The following is a 17,606-nucleotide window of genomic DNA, read 5'->3' as shown; positions in this document are numbered from 1 at the left end:
ATTCTAATACCCACCCCTCCATTGCAGCAACTTTTCTCCCATACCGACATAGCATATTCCTTAGGTACTCTAAAGCGTGGTAGGGCACCTGGCTCGGATGGTGTTTCAGCAGACCTATTCTTACCCGACACTGAAATCAGGCAAAATATATAACCATCATATCGAATGCAATAGCATCTGGGGTGCCAATCCCTGAGTCCTGGAAGGGTGCCATTTGTAGTCCCGATTTTTAAGAAGGGTGACAGAGCCCTCCCTTGTAATTATAGGCCAATTAGCTTAATAGACTGTGTGCAGAAAGGTTTTTTTCACTGCATTTTGGGCAAGATTCAAGACTGGATGGCTGAACATTCTTAGTCTTCTTTAGGCAGGTTTTTGTAAAAAATTATCCACCATTGAGCAAGCCCTCAGATTTTTGCTTTTATACTGGAAGACAGTTTTTATTGGCAACGGGAATCTGTATGTTGCTTTTGTGGATCTGAAATCCGCATTCGATCTAGTACCCCATAACAAGCTGTGGGAAGTTTTTTCCCTAATGAGAATTTCTGAGCACATTCTTGCACTATTAATTTGGCTTCATGAAGGTAATTATGCACGTGTCAGGTGGGATGACAAGGGGCAGCTAACTGATAGAATCCAGGTGCCAAGGGGTGTATGGCAAGGGTGTGTCCTTGCCCCCACCTTGTTCTCTATGTACATTAATGACATTGTCCCCTCTCTACCCAGAGTGGAGGCTGATATACCCTCGTTAGGCACCTAAAAAATTCCTGTCTTGCTCTTTGCGGATGATACACTCCTGATAGCCAAGATCCTAAGCGGATTACAGAAACTTCTCACGTGCTTTGAGAAATTTTGTTCCACGTGGGGACTTGAAATCAGTGCCTCCAATACTAAATTAATCATGCTCAAACCCCACAGAACTTTCAGAGGGAAGTTTGTCCTCAAAGGTACCCCACTTGAAAAGGTGGGTACATTTAGTTACCTGGGCCTAATATTAACTGAAAAAATGTCTTGGAAACCACACATTGCAAAGCAGGCACTAAAACTATAGCAAACAACAGGTGTTCTAATAAAGGATTTTAATCTCTCGCACACCAAACCAATACGCCGTGCAATCCATGTATATAAAGCCAAGGCTGTGAGCTCGGCTCTTTATGGGGCTGAACGACGGGGCTGTGCCAAAGCCCAAGAAATAGCGATCTCTGAAAATAATTTCCTAAGACCTATGAAATCTCATGTCCCTCCTGCCAAGCACTCCACTGTTCCCCCTTTTTAAGGACCTAAGCATGAAACGTATTGGCCACAAGGCCCACCTACGTCCCCTCTTATACTAGCGGCGTTTTTGGACTACACCAAAGCTTGCTTCCTTTTATGTAGCCCTGCAGGTCATTTTAGAAGCTGACCATTCTCATAGTATCCCCTGGCTCAGACAAATCAATGGGTTACTTTATTCGCTTGGGCTTAGAGAACTCTGGGACTATCTAACTACAGCCTCCTTTCCATTAAAAATTGACCTCAAACAATTGTATTGGCAAACAGGAGACTCTGAAGATCTGGGGGTTGCACTTCACTCCACACTATCATGTGAATTTGCCAACCTAAAAGATACATGCAAATACGAGGCCTTCTGGGACATAATCATGGAGTCTAGAGAAAGGGAATTGTACTTCCAGTTCCGCATAGGCACCTTGCCACTAAGATCACTTACCAGTCACTGATCATATGAAGAAACAACCATCTGCCTAGCTTGCAAAGCACCTACTGAAAACCTCTCACATGTTTTATTTGTCTGCCCTGCATACGCTGCCTCTTGTGGGAAATGGTTGGCTCTGGCTAGTAGACTGCTGGGAGTCCGCAGGTCCGACATAGCCCTTCAAATTCTCAGATCAGACCCTCACTCAACGCTACTGATTGCTGTTGACAAGTTCCTTGGGGCTAGTTGGATTGTTAGAGGAAAACTTTTATCTGTATAATGGTTTTAGTATGAATGTATCAATTCACTCTGGGAGTGCACTTAATTTTATTATTTTTATTTAGTGATATGCACTGTACATATTTTATATAACCTTGTGTATTTATTTATTGCTGCTATGTGCTTTTATGGCCCAGTGGCCGAAATAAAGTTCTCTTGACTGACATAGTCATTATGGATGTTTCTATATATGAAAAAGTAGCACATAGACAGCTTGATTAATAGGATTTTATCAGTTTATCACTGCTGATGAATAGAGGGCCTTAATATGTTAATATCATGATGCCCCTAACTTATTGGCATGCTGAGGGTCTCACTGATATAGAGGAATATACTTTCCTGAGGAATGATAATCCTAAAACACTGTGGGCTTGATTTAGATCTTGGAGGTAATGGTCCCGCTGTCGAGTTTTTGACTGAAAACCCATCCGCTGCCATGACGGCCCGCCCGACGGATTTAGATGTTGGCAGTCCCATAGACTTTAACCCACTCGAGTCCTGCTGATTCTACCAAGCATTCCCATCCATGCCAATGGTGCCATTGGAAAGTGTGGATGACGGTGGGACTCCAGCCACACTTATCGACAAGCAGATTTGGATGTGCCTTACGGCCAAACAAAAAGTGGTGGTCCGACCAACACTTCAGACTTGACAGATTGAGGGAACAAAGAGGTGAAAACTCAACTTTTCTCCAGAGTGCACTTCTTTTTCTGGCTAGACATAATAGGACAGGACCCTCCGATGGTGCTGCCACATGACTACAGAGAAAACAAAAGCACCTTACAGCTGGACACGGAGGTAGGCAACACACATTGGCTAAGTACATGGGGGGGTCACTGCACATGACCACTGGACTACTGCAGACATGTACATGTCACAGTAATTTTTATAGTTACTGTGACGTGCATGTCAGCGATACGCCTGGGTAAGATACAGATGGGGATGCACATATCACACACATACACAATTGTCATCATGATGCCAATATTCAATGACATGAATGCTGGCACACTTGTCAACTGTGCCGATGTGTGAACATTGCAAGGGGACCTGTACCTTTCAAGTTGTGCTTCCAGTTGTGTGTGAGTCAGTACGTGTATGTGTGTGATGTGATTGGCTGGTTGAGGCAAAGGGAGGTGTAGTGGGTGTTGTAGTTGTGTCAGTATGTGTGCAACTTGCATAAGGCGTGGTTGCTGTTTATGTTGTTTGTTGTGTTGCTGCATGCAGAATTCAGGTGCATATTGTGTGGTGGCCACTGTTGTGGTGTGTGCAGTTGTGCTTGTGTGTGTGTGTGTTTGTGTAGATGAGTGTGTAGTTGTGTTGATTGTATCATGTGTGGGTGCAGTGTCACTAGAGTGTGTATCTTGTGTCATGGATGTACCCGTTTGTGGCATGTACATGTTGTGTTGGAATGGCAATGGATATTGGTGTGTATGTTGTGTGTGATGCATGTTTGTGCATATGACAGTGGTAGAGTGTGTGAAACTTACCTCTGTTTCGTGACCCCAGCCATTGTCTGATGTCCATTGGGTCCAGCTATGTCCTCCCCCATCTGCAAACCGCCAGCAGTACACTTCCTGCAGGACTGTAACATCTAAATATGGCTGGCGGGAACATGCTTGCCTGACAGCTACGAAGGGCACTCCATCATGATGGTCTTCGGCTAAGCCACAATATCTAATGATGGCGGATGGAATATAGTCGACATGATGGTCTTCTTGGGTCCATCGCTGACGCAGCTTAGAGGTAACACAGTCAAGATCTAAATTAGGCCCTGTGTTTTTATTTATTTCCTAACGTTCCTGAAAATGCTACAAACCCACCCAAGACACCTATTGTGTCCTCCAATGGAGGGCTTCTTGAAAATACAATGATTTCAACATATTAAATAAATCACTTTCATTTTACACCAGTTTTATCCCTGCCTTCATATTGCAAGAATAGCTCTTATTTCCATTCCAAGATTCATAAAATTGGGTGGGAGCCAAACTGTATCATGATTACCTTGGAATTTTTGCACACATGCATCAAGCACGATTTTGGCCTAAATGCCTGTGATTATTTCTTGAGACCCATTTGTTACTGTCCATGATAAGGTATTGGTTACATGAGAACATCTTTCTTTTAGGTGGAGCATATTACTACCAACTCACTGGAACCACATGTGTACCCGTTTCACCCCAAGCAACTTGACTCTCATAATGGGCTGATGGGAGAAGTAAGTGGCCTGGTCTGATTCCAAGGAAGAGTATATAAGACATGAGCTGATCTGGATAAGATTTATCAATGACCTTTTTATCATCTGGGATGGTCCCCAGATAAAGCCAAAAGCTATGTTGAGGAGCTCAATAAACATTACTGTAATTTAGGATTGACATCCCAGATAAACTCTTCTGAAATTTATTCTTTGGATGTCAAGATTAAAATTGAGGAAGGTTTAATTACCACCAATGTTTATACAAAGAAAACTGTAAGGAATAGTGTCCTACACTTTAGTGGACACCATCTAAGGAGTCTAGTTAACAACATTTCATTTGGTGAGATGTTAAGGGTCAAATGAATATGTAACAATGACATTGTATTTCAAAATGAAAAAAGTCATATTTTGAGGAGGTTCAGAGAAGGAAAGTAATTCAGCAAATCACTCAGAATAGTGCAAAATCTGATGCTGTACATAGGGAGGAATTGTTATTACAAAAACATAAAGAGAGACAAACTATTGTCCAGAATCTTATTCAACGTATTAACGTATTACCATTTTTCATGGAGAACACCAGAAAGTGCAGTTGATTTAAAAAAAATACTAGAGCATTCTGAAAACTGACAGTGTCATTTGTACAGATATAGGGACACACCCCTCCATCACTTATAGCAAATCCAAATCCATAGGTGACATCTTGAAGCACAGTTATTTTCACCAGAACAAACCCCAGGATACTTGGCTTAATGAACTCATTGGCTTTAATAAATGTGGTCACTGAAAAGTCTGTGCATATGGTTCTGAGGGCCCTGTGCAGCGTGGGTTTGGCTGCTTTTGATACGTTTTTAACTTGTGCCTTGGGTTTTTCATCTATGTTCTCCGTTGCCCTTGTGGCCAAACATCTGTTGGCAGTACTATATTTTCTATGAAAATAATTTTTGAACACTTGGGAGCCATTAAACATGTAGATACTAGCAATCCGGAGGCAAGACATTTTGATTTGAAACATAACAGGGATTTCTCTAAATTGACCTTTTTTGGGATTGACATGGTGTACCGAAGCATACAAAGTGGAGACCAGATAAGGACTCTCTGGCAGCTGGATTAAATAATTATAATTGATTTACAGGACAAAACATCCTTCAGGACTGAATAGGGATGAAGAGTTGTAGGTAATTGTGGGCTAAGTGATTAACTCAATGATAAAAGTATATTCATTTCTAGCGTCTACCCTTTGAGAATAATGACTTATGATTGAGCCTTTAATTTTAAATATTTTGTATCATTAATACATGTAGTGGCATCACTTTAAAAACATAAATCTATGGACATATAAAAATACACTTTTTGAATGATTTCCCATTTGCCCTCCATATGAATTTGTCAAACCTTCTGTTGTTGATGATTAACATATATATATAACATATATAACATATATATGTTTATGTATTTATATGCATGTTTGTGTGTGTCTCTGTGTGCACGTGTGTTGAAAATAACTTGCAGAAGTTTCCTGTATTTTCATACCCACAGTGGTTTGAATGAATTCTATATTTAAAGTCTTCTTTTTGATTTGCATGATGTACATACCCATAATGTTGGCAATCCATTCATATAGGTTCTTGTAATTGAAAGCCCATTGGGGTTTGAATTAATCTCAGCATTCCTTTATAAAATTGAGACTAAGATGTTATGCGGACACCTGCTGAAATGTCTCACTACTATTCCATTGCTTGTAGACAAAAACACGGAACGCCCAATTCCGGTGTCTCAATAACAGTGCTTTAGTTAGATTTCCAATGCTACAGCAGGCCACCACGGACCAAAGTATATCAGCTCTGACAAACAAGCCTTTATCATGGATGTGATCAACACCCTGCCTTGCACCACCTAAGGTCCTGTGCAGCACAGTGTTGGCTGTCTTTGGGGAGGTTGGCCACATGGACTGGAAACAATCCCCTTCCTTATAGGCCGAAGGCTGCAGACAGGCCTTGTGTCCAACACACATAAAGGCAGCCAACCCCATGCTGCACAGGGCCATTGGACATTCATGATGGGGTTTGGTAAAAGGGCCTGGCCACAGACAGACAGCCCCACACAAACCATGGTCTTTGGTAATCTGCGGCAGCGGGGTTGAGCCTTTGCTACATGGCAGGATTGGCCGTTGTATTCCGGGGACCCCCACCCCCAAGTCCAAATAGAATTAAAAAGGGGAGAGGGGTCACACGGCCACCCCTCCAGAAGTCCTATTAGGCCTCAGGGACCCCATCTCCCAAGGCCCTATGTATTTTAAAGGGGAAGGGGCCATGTGACCCCAACCATGAGCCTTATTAAGCCCTGGAAACTCCATCTCCCAGGGCCATTTATTTTTAAAGGAAAGGTGGGTCATGCACCCCCCTAACTGAGTGTCATCAGCCTATGGACCGCCATCCCACAGGGCCATACCTATTTTAAAGAGCAAGGGAGCCACATGGCCCCCCTCCCCGAGCCTTATGATGCCCTGGTGAACCCATACACTAGGGTTTTTTTTGTTAGAGAGGGGAACTACGTGGCCCCCCAACGTAAGCCTATTATGGCAATGGGGGCACATCTGCCAGGTCATAAATATATATTTAAAAGGGAGAGGGGCTGCACCACCCTCCACTTCCCGAGCTGTATTCTGCTCAAGGAACCCCATCACCAAGGGCCAGCATTATTTTAAGGTGGGTGCCCTGGTGTGCACACAGAATACCAACCATACACATGTTGGGAAGTGCGGGGAGCACCAAGGAGCCCCATAGCCCCAGCTGGCTCTCCGCATGCTGTGGAAACCAGCATCATTTTTAAAGCTCCTGCCTTTGGGAGCAGACTTTGTGTTTGCTACCGTTTGGCGAGATTTTTTTAGATGCTCCCACCATGCGGGAGAAGACACAAGTTTTCCCGCCCATGCCAGTTTGGGCAGGGAAATTACTGTGCCTTGTGGGGTGAGTTCCCCAAGACATAGCATGTGATCCGGCCCCGGAAATCGGGTCCCTGGGGCCATTATTGGCTAAGGGAGGGGGGCCACGGAGCGTTCTTCACCTTAATAAAAATACAGTGGGCAACCTGGAGAGGTGAGCCATGTGCCCTCTCCCTTCAAAAGTACAGTGAGCCCCCAGAAGATGGGGTCCTGGCCTGAAAATGGTCTGCCCAGTGGGGACACACACTTCCTTCCCCTTAAAAATAACTTTAAGCCCTAGGGACCAGGATCCCCAGGGATGAAAATGGCCTGCGGGGTGCATGTCCCTCCTCCTTTCATAAAATACTTTGGGTTGGGGGGTTGGCATGCTCAGGATCGAAAAGGGCCCCGGGAGAGGGGCCACAGGCCCCACTCTCCAATAACTATAAAGGTGCATCATTCCCTGGGCCCTGGACCACCCCGGACGAGGGGGTTAAAAAAATAAGAACAGGAGCCAGCGCTTCTATTTTTTTTTTAACTTGCCTTGGATTCTTGGCAAAAAAATAAATAAATATATTTTCATCCTCAGGCCTAGGTATTCAGGGTATCTCTTTTTTAAAAAATGTTTAAAAAAAATTAGATGATTGTCATCACTTCCTTGTTGATGTAATGGCAGGCAATTAAATCTCAGCAGGAGATTTGTTAGATCTGTTTAGGCTCAGCCTCCTTAGCTATACAAACATTTGAGCATTAATTGCTCAAAAACTACTGAATGGATTTACATCAAATTACAAAACACACTCTTTGTAAGCCAAAATTTAGTTTTCTGCCGAATTTGGTGTAAACCTGTTCAGCGGTTTGGGCTGTACATGTGTCTAAAGTTTCTATGGGGAAAATGCGTTTTGGGAACCCCCTTTTTCTCGGCTCCAGCTTGAAATGTCACCCCGTAATTGTGCAAATTTGGAAAGTTTCATGAGATTCGTTAAATGAGGCTGAAGTTATTAGCAACACAAGAAATGTATTTCCTATAGAAACACAATCCTGAATGTAACTACCCAGTGGCAACAGCCACTGAGTAATATCAATCTACTATCTATCTATCTATCTATCTATCTATCTATCTATCTATCTATCTATCTATCTATCTATCTATCTATCTATCTATCTATCTATTAATTAAAAAAAACAAGGATTACAGGGATGTTATAGTTAGGCTCTGTTGTCCGAGTCCATGCACAAACCCCCTCCCTCAAGCCCTGCATGGTCCGATGTGCTGCCACTGCCCTCCAATTAGCTTGATGTCCCTTCCCACTCCTCCTGCCATCCATTGCTCAATTCTATGCCCCATCATTGCTCTCTTGCTTAGCCTCTGTGCTTAGCTTGCTGCACCTACCCTCCTTCCACCTGCACCTCCAGTGTCTGTGTGCATGCCCCTGCTTCCTCCTTTTTGTTTACCATGTTCCATGGACCTGCCACTGCACCTCCTATCTACTGTAACTGTTCTGTTGAGCTGTCACTGCCTCTGGCACCTGCCTAGCATGATCAGATGACTGATGCCTGTCGCCTCAACCCTGCCTGTCCGAGTTCCATTCCCCTATCCTGACCCTCCTGTCCTTCCTGGTTCATTTTGCTGCCCCTCCCTTCTGCCCTTCATGCTCTGTTGTGCTGCAACTGCTCTTCTTGCCTACCCCACGTGTTCTGTTGTGAAGCTCATTCCCTGCCTTTTCTTTCCTGTGTCCAGCCAGTACCCATCCCTTCTGTCCTCCATGGTCCTTTGTGCATGCCCCTGCCCCCACCCTCTTGTCCACCATAGCTGTTGTGCTGCCACTTACCCTCCTGCTTCCCATGCCTGTCCCTCAGTGCTGCTTCTGACCGCATCCTACCTTTCCTCCGTTGTCTGTGTGTATGCCAATTTAATCTCACTGTTGCCCTTCATGGTGTGTTGTGCTTCCAGTGCGTACCCCGTCTGCCCTCATGTCAGTTTGATTCTCCAACCCTCTCCTCTTACCCTCTGCCCTCCTTTTACTATGTTCAGTTCCTTATTCCCTCCCTCCCTCTTGCCTTGTCTGGCCCACTGTCATGCCCCTGCCCCCTCACTCCTGCCCTTAATGGTCTCTAATGCTGTAACTGTCCCTCCAATCTGTCCAGTATGGTTAGCTTGCTGTCCTTGCCTCTTTCCCCTGTTCTCTCTGTTGTCCATGTGCATGGCCCTGGCTCTTATCTATTGCTTTCCATGGTCCATTTTGCTGCACTGCTGTCCCGCTTGCCATGTGTGGTATATTTATTAAAAAAGTGTGGCACACCTGATGTCATCTTGATGTAATCAAAACTGTAATACCTAAAGTAGTTCCTTTAGAAATTATAAAAATGAGAGGGTCTTAGTCCCATAGAAGTTATGGGTAGTGCTCTAAAAAACTAAAATGAGGGTATATTTTCTGAGATCTCAAATAGCACCACAGCACTATTAGATTATTTGCTAACTTTATATTTTTTTATTTATTTGATTATATGTTGAACTTAGGGGAGATAATGTGGTGTTACGGCCAGAGCTGCTGACTTTGCAACTGGGAAACCAGGTTTGAGTTTGAGCGTCAGCTCGACAGCCTGTGATTCTGGGCAAGTCACTTAATCTCCCCATGCCTAAAGCCCAAAAGGAATGTGTTCTTATGTTATGTAACTGATGCTCACATAAAGCACTTCAGTACCTTCGGGTCAAGTCTGCGCTATATAAAGATCCAAAAGAACAAAGAAAATACACATTTTGCATACTTCTGTCATTGGGCTATACTTGGGCTACATTTGGGAGATATTTGAGCTACATTTAGGCTCTTTTTTCCTCTGGTGGACTAAGAAATTTCCTAGTTTGCAAGAAGGAAAGTTTCAATTCTATTAAGGACACAGAGGCGAGAATTATGCAGATCTTTCTTCACTTCTTATTTAACAGCATGTTCAAAGGTCATCAAGAAACACAAAAAGAACTACAACTCCATGAGGATGTTCCCATAGCAACCAATGTCCGATCAGCCGTCATTCCGACTATGTGTATAAATGTCCCTTGTCGGCGTTATCTGTCCTCTTTCTTCACTGCTGCCAGTGTCAGTTAAGTTTGCCCTTTACTGCCTCTGAGTGCTTGTTTTTTCTGCAATTGTTTAAATTCAGAGTGTTGTTGCACTTTCGTTTCTGAATTGTATTGTGTGCTTTTCACTCGTCTGAAAGGACGCGTACTATGAGTGCAGCAGGCTTTCTTTGCCCGAGCGCAGATTCCACATGCGGTGATGCGGCGGGCCTTCTAGAGGGTTCTCTCTCGCGCCACTGTGCAAAATCAGTGCGTTTTTCGAACGCTCGAGTCCCTTTTCGCTCAGCGCTGCAATTTACGGTACGATAGAGGTTTTTTGAGCCTAGGCTTTTGTAAACTCCTCCGACCCCCACAAATACACTGCGTTTCGTGGTTGACGGACACCCATTGCAGTAAGACCGGTAACGGTTGCTACCCATAGCGTGGGCGCGTTTTCAAGTTTTGGCTTATAAATATTTTGCTGTTTGGTGACAGGAGTGTGGGGGGGCTACCCTTATTATTGTTTTAGGGTGTTCTTCTGTCAAAGTTTTTTCCCCTGAGTCCAATGATGCAGCCCGCGCAGAACCATGACTCTTACCCCAGCAAGTCCCGGGGACAAGGCCCTTCACATTGCGTTCTACCTCCTGGGGTAGATGTGTTGCTCTCGCAGGCAAGCTGTTCCTGTTGGAAGTACATGGTTTACTGAGAATGTCAGACTTCTTATGGCTGAGTAAAATAGTATGAAAATACAGAAAATATGCTGTCATTTTAGCTTCTAAAGCACCTTCCATAACCTTTATGGGAAGATCATGAGGCAGCAGTTTTCTCTCAAACATGATTCATGAAATCCCAGAAGAAGGCTTTTTTCACAGGGTAAAATCACCTTAGCAGCAAATGATTTATATTGTAACCAAAGCTGGTATTACCATTTATGTTTTCTCCTTTTTGTGACCCTCAAAACCTGCCATTTACTACAATGCATTTCAATGGGTGCTACCATATTTATTAGTCTCAAAGTGGCTGCCATCCCTTTCTGGTTGAAGAGCTGACAGCCAATCAGATCCACGAGATCTGTGCTTAGGCTCTGCCCAGATAAACAAATTTGGATTTCCTTTAATATCTTGAAACCTACTAAACAGATTTACACCAAACAAAAAGAGTGATCTCCAGACCAAAAGCTACCTTTCTGCCAAATTTGATGTAATTTCGTACAGCGGTTTGTGCTTCCGGCATGTCTAAAGAGTCCATGGGAATTAACATGGGAAAAGCACTTTTTTTGACTCCCATTCTTCTCAGCCCCTGCTTGACGGATCACCCTAAAACTTTCCATGCACAACAAGACCCTTGGGAATGCCAAAGATATAGCCAAGTCAAAAAACACTTTTTTTCTATGGAAAACTAGGTCCCAAATGTAAACTATAGCTACCTACTGGTGACCGCCAGTAAGTCATATACATACATACATTTATATATATATATATACATATTACATATATATATATTTTATATATATATATATATATATATATATATATATATATATATATATTTATACACACACATATATACATACACACACATACATACATTACCTAGTGGTGCTTGCCAATAGGTAGTTATAGTTAGGATGTAGTTTCTATGGAAAAAGCGTTTTTCTACTTGCCTACATCTTTGGCGCCAGTTTATGAATCTTCACAAACTTTTCCTAACACATTTGCTGCTCTTGTGAGCTGCTGTCTGGAAAGTTTTGGGGTGATCCATCAAGTAGGGGCCGAGAAAAAGGGGGTCCCAAAATGCTTTTTCCCCATTCATTTTTCCACAGGGATTTTTAAAAGCGATAGCACCTGAACCACTGGATGGAATAACACCACATTTGGCAGAAAGGTAACATTGGTCCAGAAAGTGTTGAAGCAGATGTGCTAATTAGAAATTATTAATGAATGTTTGTGTTTTGATTAACGAAAAGTTCGTAGAGAAATTAATCGAAGAGAAAATAATGTACACGTTTGAAAATTTGCTCACAGGGTATGTCAGCCACTTATACAAAAGATTGTACTAAAATGGTTAAAATGTGTGAAGTAATTAAATTGTGTAATAATAATGTAGTAATGTGCCATAATAAGATGTATCACCTATGTTTTGCATTATATTGTAGAAGTTAACTTAGCTAAAGTTGTGGACTGCTTGCCAGGCCTCATGCAGAAGCAGAATTAATAAACGCACAAAGTAGAAGTTACTGATGCCTATGAACTGACCATGTACCGTGTGCTTAGCTAGAATTGTTTGCAATGTACTGACGGAAAGGAGATGATGAAGTCAATTTGATACAATTATGTGTTGAGTAGGCAAAATGTAGTTTCCCAGGACTTGAACAATGAGAGCACTGACTGAAGAGGAACATGCAACATTTTCGATACCTGAAGAGCCGGATGATGAAGACATTGTACAAGTGGACCAATCCATGAACTGAGAAAGACGAAATCCTAGAACTCATAGATATGTAGAATAAAATGTATTGCGTAACCTGATATTTGGAAGACTAATTGACCAATTAGGAAGTTGGGGGATGGACTGAAAAACTCTAATAAAAAGTCATGACAAGGGGCTAAAACCTCAGATGCGAGGGCAAATTTGAAATGCGAGGGGAGATTTGATGACGTCAGGAGACGCGGTTCGGGATTCTGTCATTTGACTCATGCTCTTGAGAGCCTGATGCACTGCTGATCGATTGATGACCTGAAGACAAAGACTGACTTTGTTGCTGATCCATTCCGTGGATAGGTAGCTATGACAATGTGACTGATTAACTTTGTGCCTTTTCTTCTAGATACTAACTGTGCTGTTTTATCGTTTTTTTCTTCTAGCTAGATGTTTTCCAAATTTGCGTTTTTCGAAATTGTTTTCGCCTGAAGTCCCACATGCTGATGCTAATCTGGGTTAGGCAGGTTTTCTATGGGTGACGTTGACAGTGACAAACAATTGATGGACAGATTGCTGAACTCTGCTATTAATGTCGATATATTCATTTTTGTTGGCTTACGCTGAAGTTTTGATCACATGTTTCCTCAAGTTCTGATTAGATTGTGTTACTGGTGGTTGCTAATAAACTAATTCTAAGCTGATTGAAAGTTTGAGTTAACCAAATGTATTAGAATTGTAATTAATAGGGAAATAAAGGTTGTTAATGCTTTATCGAGTTGTGGTTATTCATGAAATTATGGTTATAATTGTTTATTGACTAATGATTCTCTTAGTGGTTACTGATTGATTACATTAATTATTGATGCCACTGGTCACTACGTGATTAGGATACTCCATGAGATCCAAAAGGTTCATCGACCCATAAGCGTGCCCTTGTAAGTTTACTTATTAAGGACCGGGGGCATTTGCAGAAGCAACCTTTTTTGTTATCTGGTATAAATCCATTCAGTAGTTTTAGAGAAATAAAAGAAAAACCAAATGTGTATATATAGAGAGGTGAAGGCTTTGCAAACCCTTACGATCTCGTGCTGAGATCTGAAAGGTTGCCAGCACTTCTACAAGGTAGTGTTAGCAGCCATCTTAAGACTCTGCTTCAGTTGAGTCCTAGAAAAATAGATGTACAAAAACAAAAGGGGCCAGTGTAGGGACACACTGACTCCTTCGATCTGGTGTTGGGGTCCCAGTGGGATCCCCCCGGAGGTGTAAAGTATTTTATTTTTTAATTTCACATTGAGTCGCAGCAGATCTGCGGACTCTGCAAAAATGTAAAAAGAAAACCAAGCGAGGGCTACCGCGCTTAATAATTCTGAAGCCTTTGGGTGGGATAAGTCCCAGGGACATTGCCATTTTAATGTGTGGGGGGCCACCTGGCCCCCCACTGCCCCGGAGAATGCCAACTTCCTGGGGCGTTTGAAGAATGAAACACAAAGGGACCATCTGCCCGCCCCACAGCCCCGATGAACGTCACCTCCCCGGGGCTTAAAAAAATTGAATGCAGGGGTGATGCCCGGCCCCCCAACAGCCCTGGGGCCACCACCACCATGGGGCTTTCAAAAAGCCCTCCCGCATCCCCAGACACTGCCACCTCCCAGGGGCTTTCAAAAAATTAAATGCAGGGGGGTGCCCGCCCCTCCACAGCCCCGGGGACCACCACCTCCCTGTGGCTATTTAGGGGGGCTGTGCAGCAAAACCTTGATGAGCCACTGATAGCCCTGGGGACCTACAACCCTCAGGGCCGACTCCTGCTATGTACTGGGGTGCCCAACTCCAGGACATAGCAGTTTGCTGTAACTTGGTGGGAGTTGACAGCTCCCACCAAGTTACAGTAAACACTCCTCTCACAGTGAGGGAGAACTGTCAAACAGCGCTCCGTCACTGCCAGTGGAGATTTCCTCTGTTTCCCTGCCTTCAGAAATGCAGGCAAGGAAACAGAGGAAACATTGCTCGCACAGAGGGTGAGCTGCTTTGGCAGCTCTCTCTCTGTGACAGCAATGCAGGTTACTACAGGAGGTGGGGAGCCGGCTGGGACCGTGGGGGCCTTCATGCTCCACTGTGGTCCCCAACATTGTGACTGAGTACCCTGGGAAATTCAAATATTTGGGCCGGGCCCTGGGGGATGGGGTCCTCAGGACCAAGATCTGCCGGAGGAGGGGCACCGCACAGCCTCATCCCACCCCAAAAAATATTTAGACCAGGTCTTGGGGGATGGGGTCCCCGGTGCAGAGATCAGCCGGGTGAGGCCCCCCCAAAAAAGAAATGTTTATGCCAGGCACTGTGGGGATGGGGTCCCGGGGCCGAGATTAGCTGTTATAGTTAGAGTTAGAGTTATATCAAGTAACGATAACTCGTGCCCTCGCCAGACACTGCTAATTACCCCACAAATTACAGCTCTCATGACATCTTTGATAACATCATTGACAATGTCACTGTAACATCTGCAATGAAATTATTGATCAGATAGCTGTGCATCGTGGGGGCAGGAGTTATAGTTACCTTAGTGCCCGAGTTATAGTTACTTGAGATAACTCTAATTAAGTAGGTGAATTTCTATGGTTTGGTACGTTTAAAATGTGAGCCTAACTATAACGTCCCCGTAACCTTTATTTTTTTAAGTGAATTTCTATGTTTTTTTAATTCTATTTCTTAACTATAACATACCTAGAACCTTTCATTTTTTAATAGCTATATATATATGTTTTTCAGTGACTATATATATATATATATATATAAATCAATACTTGGATAATGGGAATATTGCCCAGCGCTGCATTCTCAGTACACTGGTCCCCACCAATGTTGTAATTTATAATACAAAAATAACAATAAGGAGCTTAACACAAAGGGCCAGATGTATCATCAAGGCCATTTGCGATTCGGAAATAGTGATTTTTAAGAAATCGCTATTTCCAACTTGCAAAGTGCCATGTATCACATTTGCGAATCGGTAATAGCGATTTCTTAAAAATCGCAAATGCTATTACCGAATCGCAAATTGCGATACCGGCCCCATCTGCAGCTATGGGCCTGTTGGCCCATATCTGCAAATTTTTTTGCATTTCCCAAATTGCGATTTCTGAACCAGAAATCGCAATTTTGAAAATGCGAAACCCCAGGGTGCTGGGGGCCTAAGGCCCCCTCTGCTGCACCCCAATTTTTTTGGGGGGACATGTAAAGTGCACACATGCCAAAAGGGCATGTGTGCTTTACATGTACAATTTAAAAATGGATTTTAAATGCATTTTTAAATTTTTAACATGGTTACCATCAAGTTTAACTTGGTGGTAATTAGCGATTCCTAAATGCCAAATTTTCATTTAGGAATTGCTTCATACATGTGCTAAGGAATCGCAAATAAGGAATCCTAATTTGCGATTTCTAATTTAGAGAGTCGCAATTTGCGACTCTCTAAACAGGGTCGCAATTTTAAGGAATCGCTATTTAACAATTCCTTAAAATTGCGTTCAGAATGTATTCCATACATTCTGAAATGGCATTTTGCATTCGCAAATGGGCATTCGCACCGTTTGCGAATGCAAAATGCTTTCATACATCTGGCCCAAAATCACATAAAACTGATTCTTTTGTAGTTCTTCTTTTATTCTTTGTTCACTGTCTCACTAGTTTTATCTCTTTATACATCACATACAGCCAACACGTGTTTTACACACACACCGCTTCTTCAGGGCTGTTTAAAATGCAGGAACTATACATCACTTCTTTTTTACAAGAAACCATATAACATAATCTCAAACTGCTAGAAGAGAACAGCATCAGTATCATACATGATCATAATTCCAACTTCTTCACCCTGACTCCGAATAAACAGCTTGTCAAGTACACACTATTCTATGTGCTACATTGCCTATCCCTTCATAACTTTCCCACTAGGTTCCCCAGAGACAACACTAAAACTGCTTCAATTCAATACATACAGTAGTGACATATTTTACACTTTTTCCCTTTCCAAATCAATCCTACTAACCCAATCATACAAATCATTACCTTGATCACAATGCTGATAGTTTCTCTCTGTATACTTAATTCTCTCACGAAATATAACAATGCATCTTCTGACCTCGACAAATACAACAATCTTCTGTGCAGTTATTTTCTGTAAACAATACATTTACAGCCTATCCTATTAATTCCTCTGTACATGAACTTCCTAAAACAATCTAAATAATGCAATTATGTAACACACACCTACTTCAGTATATAGAAATAATAAATCCATTCAATTATAGAGCACTAGACATTTTTGTACACTCCTGAACATATCTAAAAAAAAAAAATGTGAAGGGTAGTTATTCTCAAAACTTCAAATTCACTTCCCAGTGAAGTTTCTTGGTTTTAAACCAGTGTCTCACCTTGACACACCTACTAAACCCAAACGTGTATTTCTGTTCGTTTCCCAACTATTCCTTCATCTTCATTTTTGATCTCCCCGTGATACGGGCTCCTATAAAGATAACGTATTCAAAGTTTTTGTTGTATTATAACTACTTATACTCCCACTTTCCTGTGATGCTTTAATACCTTACAACCTCTTTCCTCTTCGAAAATATGTTTAACAATTTATAATAACACGTTTATAAACAGCACTCCGATCCCTCTAGTAACCTTCTTTTTTATTTAAACATCTCTTTCTATAGTCCTTCCTTCTTTGCTCCTTTATAATATAATCTCACTGCCCCTCTCCATAGGCTTAGCACATTACATTCCTCCTTCCATTCAAGCCATAAAACTCAACTTTGTTCCTTCCTTTCGCCTTCACTATCCCACACTGCATTTGCCGCGTAATGCACTACCACCACATCTCACAACAAACCAATGATGGGCAGCAGTTTTAGGAGGGATGGGGCAGGTGGGAAGCACACCCACACTCATTCTTTCACAAACACGTGCACGCACATCCATTAACAACACTCATCAACATTCAAACATGCACGCATGCACCAAACATTCATTTAATAAGATCACACAC

Source organism: Pleurodeles waltl, chromosome 5, assembly GCF_031143425.1.
Source record: "Pleurodeles waltl isolate 20211129_DDA chromosome 5, aPleWal1.hap1.20221129, whole genome shotgun sequence".
NCBI classification, from domain to species: Eukaryota; Metazoa; Chordata; class Amphibia; order Caudata; family Salamandridae; genus Pleurodeles; species Pleurodeles waltl.
This window is presented reverse-complemented; position numbering follows the sequence as displayed.